We start from the raw sequence: 11,978 nt of genomic DNA, 5'->3' as shown, positions 1-11,978 counted from the left end.
CCGCACATTACAGTAGGGGTTAATTATATGCCAGCACGCTCCCTGACTTTTCCGCTCCGCACATTACAGTAAGGGGTCAATTACATGCCAGCACACTTTGACTGCTCTGCACATTACAGTAGGGGTTAATTATATGCTAGCATGCTCACTGACTGCTCCGCTCTGCATATTACAGTAGGGGTTAATTATACGCCAGCACGCTCACTGACTGCTCCGCTCTGCTTATTACAGTAGGGGTTAATTCTACGCCAGCACGCTCACTGACTGCTCCGCTCTGCTTATTACAGTAGGGGTTAATTATATGTCAGCACGCTCTGACTGCTCCGCTCTACGCATCACCGTAAGGGGTTAATTACATGTCAACACGCTCCGACTGCTCCGCTGCATATTTCAGTAGGGGTTAAACATATGCTAGCACGCTCTCTGGCTGCTCCGCTCTGCATGTTACAGTAGGGGTTAATCATATGCCGGCACGCTCTGACTGCTCCGCTCTGCATATTACAGTAGGGGTTAATTATATGCCGGCACGCTCTCCGACTGCTCCACTCTTCGTATTTCAGTAGGGGTTAGGTATATGTCAGCACGCTCTCTGACCGTTCCGCTCGGCACATGACGACAAGTAGGGGTTAATCATATGCCAGCACGCGTCTGGCTGCTCCGCTCTGCACATTAAACTATGGGGTTAATCATATGCCAGCGTGTTTTCTGGCTTTTCCGCTCTGCACATTACAAGTAAGGGTTAATTATATGCTGGCACGCTTCCTGGCTGCAGGGGCTTTGTTACATACATGCAGCACATGCATGGCTACGTTATGTAAGTTTGTGAGATGTGTTCTCTTTACAGGTATAAAATAAGATAAAAGGGTGGGGGGTTTCTTCGAGGTATTAGATGATCGAGCACATCATACACATACTTAATTATTCGTGTCAGGGTGTTTAGGTAGGTTCAGCTTTAGCGTTTTTTACGTATTGGGTGTGTGTTATGCTTAGCATCCTCCTGCAACCCGTGTACCACACATAATTATGCAGAGCATTTAAAAAAAAAAAAAAGAATAAAAATGGTGTTTATGTGAAATTTAGATTGTTTTCCTTAGGTGCTACGGTCCCCATTTAGGCTCTAACCGATCCTCTGTGACAAACACTTCGTCAGCAAGGTTGGTCCATGGTAGTTGAAGGGTCACTCAAGGGTACGTGTACATTGTCCTCACGCTCATTGGATATATACTGTACAAATGTTCGTAGGGTTTATACTGTATTCACGCCCGCAGGGTTTATACTGTACTCACGCTTGTGGAATTTGTACTGTACTCACGCATGCAGGATTTATACTGTGCACACGTTCGTAGGTTTTACAGTATACACACTCATAGGGTCTACATTGTACGTATGCTCAGAGGGTTTGTACTGTACTCTCGCTGGTAGTATTTATACTGTACACATACTCGTAGGATTTATATTGCACATACGCTCAAGGTTCATACGGTACACTCGCTGGTAGTATTCATAATTTACACATGCTCATAGGGGTTATACAGTATACTCGTTAGTAGGATTGATGCGCTATACAGGCCCGCAGGTTTGTACTGCGCATTCGCTCAGAGGGTTTATGCTGTACACTCGCTGGTAGTACTTATACTGCACACATGCTTGTAGGTTTCATGTCATTCATGCGCTCGTAGGAAGCATACTGTATGGAACACTCACATACGTACGCTCACAGATCTGCTGGTGCTGTCACATGTTATATCCGCTTGTTACGTCGATACTATGGACAAGTGTTTATTGACATGGTAGCATTTACAGTGGGCATTTGTTCATATAGTTTGTTTGTGTATACGCACACACAGTTCATTCGGTCTATACGCTCAGGGTTTCATGCTAATGATTAGTTCATGTAGTTCACACGTTAAAGTGTTTATCGATGCACTTTTGTAGGTGCATTGTAGTGTCTGCAGTGCATATAGTTGCATAGCATTGGGGCACATGCGTTCCTCACTTTAGTGTTTGTACAGCTGTTGCGGTCGGGGCCTCATATCTACCATGTCAGCAGGGGATGGGACTCTGTAGTTACTACTGACACGTTTCCTCAGCAACAGCCTCACGACACACAGGCGGTGCATACCCATCATACCTGCCACGTCTGCAGGTGGGGGTTATATTGCATAATTGTTGTTACTGACACGTCTTCAGAACAAGGATAACACGACACATAGGCGGTGTATACCCATTATACCTGCCACGTCTGCTGGGGGATGTATTGCAATTGTTGTTACTGACACATTTTCAGAACAATAATAACACAACACATAGGTGTAGTTATTGTACAGTGCGACACATTGGATATTTAAATTCATGTGTTGTATTATATATCAGTGCTTAATGCAATTATTTTACTCGTACGGGCCATATGTGTGTACAAGTTGGTCTGTGTATCTGCTTATATTGTTGGTTCAGTGCATATTCGCTCATGCAGTTCATTCTAGCCCTACGTTCATAAGTTGTTCGGTGCACGCGCTCAGTTTTGTACATACACCCATATAGTTTGTCTGGGTATATGGTCATAGATTGTTGAGCATGCGGTCGTGGTGTTAGTAAGGGGCATATGGCCTTGTTGGTCATGCTGGACCTACGTTCATATGGTCATGGTCTGCATAGTGGTCATGATAGGCTTACATTTATGGTATTCATATTCGGTATACATTCATAGGTTCAGTAGGTACATATGTTTTCATGATGTTTTGTTATGTTATGGTGTTTAGTCCATACATCCATGTCGTTGACTCTGCGCAGGTTTCATGGCATTGGGCGAACCTGTGCATGGATAATTCGGTGGGTCATCCTTTTTAGCTGGGCATACGTATATATATCGCATACATATATATATCTGGGGTTCGGTTGGTGATTTGCCTAGTCGACAGGCAAGTATGGTTACGTCTTATCTTAGCTTCAGGTTAGTCACATACTTTGGTTCAGGCTTTAAGTTCGGCTGGACCAGTCACGTCTACAGGTCAGTCTGGATACAACCTGACACGACTTCAGGTTGGCGACAGTGTCATTATATACGTCATGTTATTCACCCGTTGGGTTATGCACTGGGATATAGCTTTATTTTTCGTTGTCGATTGCCATTTATTTTCAGCCTGTCACGTCTACAGGTCGGTCCAGTTGCAACCTGACACAACTTCAGGTTGGCGGAAACATCGTTATGGCTCCGTAGGCCTACTTAGCATTCGGGTTGGGCATACAGGGACTTGGCTCTGTGTGGTTGGTTGTTGTCTCGGCTTCAGGTTGACGTTAGTGATCACGTGTTGGTTGAGTTTCATCGTCATGTTTGCTGCGTTTAGTAGTTTCGTTGCCGGTCACATCCACAGGTTTGTCACAGTGGTAACCTGACACAGGTTTAGGTTAGTGACTTGGTGGTCATTTGCGTATGCACATTGGTAGCACTTGGAGTTGTGCATACGGGCATAGAGTTGTTCCCTGTTGAGACTTTTTCACGTCCACAGCCACAGAGATCTTCTAACACGCAGTCTGGAATACCTACACGATGTTTACGACAGGCACTCAGAGGATGTCTCAAGTGTATTTTGTTCTTACTTGCATTTGAGTTTTGCCACTCTTCTTTGAATCCAGACCCTCTAGCCGTCAGCCCTGGCAGCTGGCTTAGTTAGTTGGCTAGCTGCCATCTAGGTAATTCCCCATTGGGACATCAGGACGGCTTAACGCGTTGTCCTTCAGTTGTCATGGTTTCCTAAGGTTAGAAGAATTACATGCAGGTGCATGGCCGTAGTTACAATAACTTTACAGGGATGTAAATAATTACTTTGTGAGATTGTATAGCAGATGAATGTTATTATCAGGTTACTATCATACAGCATATCTCAAGTCCCACGAGTGATGCTCAGCTGAGTATTGCAATCTTTGCTTTCGCATGTCAAGGGTCCAATGGGGTCAGCAGATGCCATTGTTTAGGGGGCGGCACTCACTGCAAGTTGTTTGTCAAGCATGTTCGTATTCTTGTTAATTCTTTATAGCAATCCGTCCATTATATCCAGTCATTCCCTTAGCATTAGGCCTGCTGCACCGGCGCCACATCATGGTGTGCCAGCATACGTGGTCAGGTAATAGTGGTGCTGGGGAGCCAGTACCTACATGCGCTACACCTCCATTCCAAAGTCGGTAACGCACGATGCATTTCAGTCATTGGTCACGGGCTTGTTGCACGAGTTAATAGCGCTTTGTTTTCATTATGAGTTTTGCCCTCTATTTTTCAGGTGTACTCCTACGCGGCAGTATATGGCACAACTCAGACTGCCTAGATAGGTCACAGGATAGTAGGGAACAGGAGTTTAGTAAGAGGTTCAGTTAGGTAGGCTCGCTATATGATTGAGCACCGACTACAAGTGTTAAGGCTAATTTATTAAGCCTGTATTTGTGGGAGGGGCGGGATTTCGCTATAACAACCCGCGGCAGTACCTGTGCTTGACGCCGCGGGTTCGTCACGTCCCACCCAACCCTCCCTCAACTTCATTTTTCACGCCATGGCTATCATTATACATCAGGGTATGCCCTCTATTTTTCAGGTGTACTCCTATGCGGCAGTATATGGCACAACTCAGACTGCCTAGATAGGTCACAGGATAGTAGGGAACAGGAGTTTAGTAAGAGGTTCAGTGAGGTAGGCTCGCTATACGATTGAGCACCAACTACAAATATATATATGTATATATATATATATATATATATATATATATATATGTTGAAGAAGGATCAATGGAGAATCTAATTTGAAATAATGTTCTCTATGCTGCTGTACAATTGTGAGAGTTTGCCTTAAATGGATACAAATCATTTAACAAACTTTGCATAAATTTATAGTACAAGTGAATATGAGGAATATATTGGTAATATATCTTATTAGAGAAAATGCCTTCTTCACAGTTTGTTAGGCACCTCACTTACCCTGAACCCATCATTCGCTGTGCCAAAGGTCAATTTAAAGACAAGATTGACTATAGGCTTTCTGAGGGATTAGATCACATGTCTATAGAGACTGGACGGGGGCGAGAAGGAAGACACACAGACAAAATGCTCATAGCTCTTGTGTTAAAGTGTTTATTTTCCCTCCATTGTTAACTTCACAGCTTACAGTGCTCAGTACTGCTCTATAATGCCTTTCATGCTGCTGCTGCTTTTGAGGGTGTGCTATAAAGACATAGGGGAAGATGATCTCTTCTGTGAGTGCATTATATGGAAAATATAACAATTAGTCTCCGCCCACCCACAAAATTAGAGAGGGGTGCACACATACAGATCTGCGTAAATGCATCCCCTTGCTATTTATGAAGGCAGCAGGCTTTCAGTATGAGTGTCACCACATATATACCCTTGGCTCTCTCCCCTTCTACTGCTGCCTAGAAAATTTCATTTACTCCCTCTTTGCTAAAGAATTGTATCCTTAGAATTGGTAATTGTCCTGTTTAAAAGTTCTATACTGCAGAATCACTCAGTATAGAACTTTTAAATCAGTCTCTACTTATATCATTGTCTGTGATGCTTGTTCAAAGTATACACTTGGTGCAACAGGAGTACTTTTCAACATATATGTTAATGTGCCCTTAGACTTTAATGACCAAAAATGTATTTTGGGTATACCAAGATACTGACAAATTCGGTATATTTTACATAATAATTAGAGATGAATGAATTGAATCTGACAAATCCGAATTCCTTACGAATTTCATGTAAAGTTCAATTTGTAACGAATGCGAATATCGCCACGATTCTATCATGCATATCACTTAATTAAACTCCATTTAGTGCAGTCCAGGATCCACATGTGATGACATGGAGAAAGGAATCCTTGGAAGTGGGAACAAGGGTAGGCAGGATAACCCTGAATCACATGCAGGATGCAGCCTATCAGCAGCCAGTCACTCCTGTGATGTCACAGCCCTATATAATCGGCAGTCATATAACAGCCAGTCACTTCATCCTTACACTGCAGAGAGATACATAGGGACAGATAGCACTGTGTGTTACACAGAAAAGCTTTTTCCAGCAGCGATTTACCTCCTAGTCAAGTTAGCGTTCTGTTGGACAGAGAGCAGTTTGCTTGTCACAGAAAAGCATGATTACTGCAGCAATCCACCTCCCAGTCACTGTCTACACCATTCTATTATAGAGAGGATCAGAGAGCAGTGTGCTGCACAGAACAGCAGCAGCGATTCAGCTCAAGCACAAATCCTGGCTAGAAGCACTGATAGGGAAAAAAAAGTGCAAAGTGCAATTTTGGCTGTAGTACACAGCGACTGTGTGCTGCAGCACTGGTGTCTACTGGTGGTGTTGTGCACAAAAACTTTTTTAAGTGTACTGTAGCGGATTTTTCTGCCCTCATAAGTGCATACCACATACGTACATCAAAGTGTTGTTCCATTTTTTACTGATAAAGTCTTAAGGGCCTAGATACTGTAAAAGGCCAGACACAAGTACACACCTGCTGCTGTTCTATACAAATGCTGATTTAAGCATAGTGAAGCGTATTGTACTCCCCTCATAAACGCACTAGGTATCAGCTAGCAGTCATGTATCAACCAGCAACCCATCTGCCATGCTTAATTGGTTAACATGGTCATCCACTTCATCACAAGTGACATCTGATACCCCCAGTCAACAGGTTCCTCAGACACAACCCTCATTTGGCATGGCCTGGGAGCAGTCCCTGTCCTCCCATTGCCTCTGTCCTGTGCCGTTCCCTCCCCTACAGAAGTATCTTATGCTGTGGGTTCAGCTCCACTATTCAGTGAGGACGATCTAATAGAGGACAGATAGCAGCTACTGCCCAGCCAAGAAGGGGAGGAGACATCCGCCGCTTCCTCTGCTAGGCGGGCAGGTAGTGATGTGGAGAGTGAGGGGGAGTTGGTGTTGTCAGCGTTCAGGGTCCTGAAGCAGACACTGTTGAGGAACCTGAGGAGGACATCAGTGACGTGCAGACACTTGTTGATGATGATGAAGCCGATCGCAATTGGGAGCCGGGTGCAGAAGGGGCTTCATCATCATCAGGAGAAGAGGGTTATAGATTGCCCGTGACGCAGCAGCTGAGCCAGCAAGGTGGTAGCATGGTTGGCAGTCAGCATGGTGGCAGAAGTGGAAATTCTGGACCCAAAAGTGCCCGGGGGAGACCACCTGCTTCGCGGCAGCCTACCTTCCCGGGAGGTAGTGGAACAGGGGTTCCTGGAGACTGTGGCAGTAGCAGTCAATTAGTGTGGACTGTTGGTGGGAACTGATGGCTTGTGCTGAGCCGAGGTGGAGAGTCCCAAGCCGTCATTTCTTTGTGAAGAAGGCAGTACCAGCCCTGCACAATTTGGTGGAAGAGAAGGTGGGCCAGTTTACGGGATGAACAACGTCATTCCATGGCTTCATTTCCTACAACACGTGTTGGAAACGATGGCTGGTGAGGGCACTGGAAACGTGGCGCCTACATCTCATGGCCACATGAGCCCTGTGGGGGCTGAACTGGAGGAGGAGCACAGTGGAGCACAGTTTAGGTTTCTCGAAATGGGCGTTTTTCCTAGTCATCTGACAGGAGAGGAGGAACAGGAGCAGCCAGAGGAGCTAGAGGGTTATGAGGATGGCGAAATATAGGACACAGACACACCATGGCAGTATGCAGTGGAGATGGATGCAGGGAGTCCCTCCGAGTCACTTGTACAAATGGCACAATGCATGCTCACTTTCTTGCGTAGTGACTGTGGAATTGTTACCATTCGGCAGCGGGATGACTTCTGGTTCTCCACCTTATTGGACCCTCGCTTCCGGCACAAAACTGAGAGGGAGGACAAACTGACCTACTACAGAGATATCCTATGTAGTCAGTTGGCCGATGCCTATCGCCGCCATGATACATCCTCTTGCAGGTCTGACTCGGGGTGCCCTCTGAGCTCACCTTCCACTGCCATGGCTGCTGGTGAGGGGTGGGGTGGCAGAAGCAGTACCAGTTCCATCACCAGCAGCCTGAGTCTACAGTCGCTGATGAGTACCTTTCTTCACCCGCATAGTAAACAACTCATCAGCAGCAGGTAGACCTGGAGCAAGACCTTAACCAGCAAGTGGTGGCATACCTTGACATGCCCATGCCAACACACCTTCAAGATCCACTGGACTTCTGGGCAGTCAAACTTTATTTGTGGCAGCAACTAGCAGAGTTTGCCCTGGAAAAGCTGTCCTGCCAGGCCAGTAGTGTGCCATCAGAGCAGGTGTTTAGTGTGGCGAGGGCCATAGTCACCCCAAGGAGAACTCGTCTGTCCATGAAAAATGGGGAGAGACTGACCTTTGTGAACATAAATCAGGCATGGATCAGCCAGGATTTCTACCCCAATGCCTGATGCATCACAGTAGATTGACCATGGTGCCACACCAACACTTCACAAATACGAATACTGCCAAACAGATTTATGGCGCTGCTCCCCAGTTACAAACATTCCTTCGCATCAGACCTTTTTTCACCCAACTTCGTCACCGGGTTACTGGTATTGCCACTCACCACATCGCTCTGTCACTGGGTCACTTTCAGGACTCCTGATGCTGCTGCCACCTCCAGGCTGTCTCATTCTGCCACCATATTTTCTCCTCATGCTGCCGCCACCTCCACCCTGTGTCATTCAGCCACTATATGTTCCGCTCATGCTGCTGCCAACTCCAGGCTGTGTCATTCAGCCACTATATGGTCTCCTTATGCTGCCGCCAACTCCAGGCTGTGCCATTCAGCCACTTTATGGTCTCCTCATACTGCTGCCAACTCCAGGCTGTGAAATTAAGCCACTATATGGTCTCCTCATGCTGACACCAACTCTAGGCTGTGCCATTCAGCCACTATATGGTCTCCTCATGCTTCCGCCACCTCCGGGCTGTGTCATTCAGCCACTATATGGTCTCCTCATGCTGCTGCCACCTCCATGCTGTGTCATTCAGCCACTATATTGTCTCCTCATGCTGCCGCCAACTCCAGGCTGTGCCATTCAGCCACTGTATGTTCTTCTCTTGCTGCCACCACCTCCACACTGTGTCATTCATCCACTGTATGTTCTACTCATGCTGCTGCCAACTCCAGGCTGTGCCATTAAACCACTATATGGTCTCCTCATGCTGCCTCCACCTCCACGCTGTGTCATTCAGCCACTATATGTTCTACTCATGCTGCCGCCAACTTCAGACTGTGCCATTCAGCCACTATATGGTCTCCTCATGCTGCCGCCAACTCCAGGCTGTGCCATTTAGCCACTATATGGTCTCCTCATGCTGCCGCCAACTTCATGCTATGCCATTCAGTCACTATATGGTCTCCTCATGCTGCCGCCAATTCCAGGCTGTGCCGTTCAGCCACTATATGTTCTTCTCATGCTGCTGCCAACTCCAGGCTGTGCCATTCAGCCACTATATGGTCTCCTCATGCTGCCGCCACCTCCAGGCTGTGTCATTCAGCCACTATATGGTTTACTGATGCTGCTGGGCCAGGGACATTACCTAAAAATTTTTAGGGTAGCACAAGCTACCATAAATCTTCAATTTAAATTTGAAAATTCATCTTTTAAGCTTAGGGATTGTGAGACCCTATGATCTCCTCTTGCTGCCGCCAATTCCAGACTGTGTCATTCTGCCAGATTATGGTCTCCTCATGCTGCTGCCACCTCTAGGCTCTGTCATTGTGCCACCGCGTGACTCCTTGCTACATTGGGTTTGGTGGTCTTACAGTATTAGCTCAAAGTAAACACCGGGACATTAAACTTGAGAATCTAATATAAATCTTAAATTAAAAAAATCGATGTAATCTTTTAAAGACTGAGGCCCTATGGTCATCGATGTCATATTACCGGTGGAATTATCACAAGAATCCAATGAAACAGCTTGAAGAGATAACAATGAACCATAACTGATTAAATGAAACATTTCCACTTTCATAGTCAGGGGGGCACTCAGAGGCAGGGGCTGGAACAGGTGGTATCTCGTTTGGCAGAGGACCACCAGCTCGATGCTCACCAGAATAGGTCATCAAAAAATGTAAATAAATTCAAAATTAAATAAAATAAAAATGACATAAAAAATCTGCCACATCCATATGCTCTGCAGCAGGGATTCTAATAGCAATGCCTGTAATCTGCATGTCATTGTGAACAACAGTATTATTTTACTAACACAGCACACTCCCTATGTGTGTTAGGACAAGACAAAGTGTTCTACACCCCTATTGAGCCTCTCCGTAGGCCAGAAATATCTGTTTTTAATAGCAATTTGTTGTGAATACATTTGGTCCCAACTGAATTTTTTGAAAAATTCGGCTATTCGGCCGAATTGAATTTTTCAGAAATTCACTCATCTCTAATAATAATAATAATAAAAAATTTACATTTTCCCCTTTCTTTATTTACTCAAACACATTTTCATGCCCCTGTATGTACATGTATCCATCTGGCTATATATGATTATGTAATAATACTCTTGTTTGATCATAGCATTCCATGTTTTGGCATTGTATATCTGTATTATCTGAGATCTTTATAAGTCAGCAATATGTACTTGTGGTAAATGGGGGATTAATATCCATGTACAGTATAGAGCAACATGAGGTGGTATTAAATGTTTATTCAATACATACTGCCATTGTTTGACTTTATATGTCAGCAATCTCTAAGTACTCAGCTATGGTGGCATTGCTTGTGTAATTTCATCCATAGTAATATCTAAGACTCATACCTAATGATCCTTACCACCCAAAATGAATTTCATACAGAAATGTTCACATGGTATACAATGAATTCTGTTTCTGTCTTATCATTAGATATTGTTTTGTGATTGAGAAGAGTCAATTACTGAATATTGGCACTTATGTTTAATCTCTAGCAGCCAGTTTACCTAAATTCACTGCTGGTGTCTAATATTTTGAGTTTATTTCTGTTGATGTATATTGAATATTTTATTATCTGGCTTCTGTCTGGAGTACTGTCTCTCACTAAGGTGTACAGTATCTTGTCTACCTCTGAGTACTGTGGCTAATTTATATATATATATATATATATATATATATATATATATATATATATATTCTGCTCTTAGCAACTGCAAGGAATTTACTAAAATATCTGACCAATGGGAAGGTGACACTTCAGGAAGTATAGTAATGCCTTAAATGGGCACTGTCAGATCCAAAAACGTTTTGTATGTTGTTACTGATGAAAATTAAAGGCCTTTTGTAATATGGTTGTTTACATTTTTTTTTTTATATTTCATATAGAAAATGGCTTTTGAAAATCCCATCACTATGGGTCACCATACCTACTGAGACACTAACCAATCCTGCAGCAGTATCAGCTTGTCCATGAGTCATGGACAAGACACACCAATCATCTTCCACCACCACAAGGGAGGGACACGCCCCCCTCTCACACCACATACCAATCACCTCTCACCACCACAATGGAAAGACACGCCTCCTTCCCCAAGAGGATTTGAACACTGTGAGCTAATGAAAAGAGGTATTTTTATAATAAATATAGGTGATAAAGGCATAAAAATTAGATGTACATTTTTTATTTGTGGGATCTGACAGGTACGCTTTAAATGGGCTATCCTAAGATCAAAATGATCTGCTATCCACAGTATATTGGAGAAAACAGAGGTCAGGGGTCCCTTAAATAAATGGAGCGGTAGCATGTGTGGTCAGCACTCCATTAATTCTCTACGGGACTTTCAAACATTGCAATATTCATGTGGCCGTTTACTTGCATCATAGTCTGTCTCACATCCTTTTTACAAAGCCAAATGTGCTGCAGACTAATAATGTATTATAGGAACGCACAATACCAGTGTTTGCATTTTTCGTAAGTCCTTTAAGAAATGAATGGAATGCTGACCGTGTGTGGACGATACTGCTACATTCATTCAGGCATCTCTGCATGCAAGGGGGATAACGTTTAATCTTGTAA

The sequence above is a fragment of the Hyla sarda genome, chromosome 4, assembly GCF_029499605.1.
Source record: "Hyla sarda isolate aHylSar1 chromosome 4, aHylSar1.hap1, whole genome shotgun sequence".
NCBI classification, from domain to species: Eukaryota; Metazoa; Chordata; class Amphibia; order Anura; family Hylidae; genus Hyla; species Hyla sarda.
The sequence above is the reverse complement of the archived record's forward strand: the minus strand, read 5'-3'. Positions refer to the sequence as shown.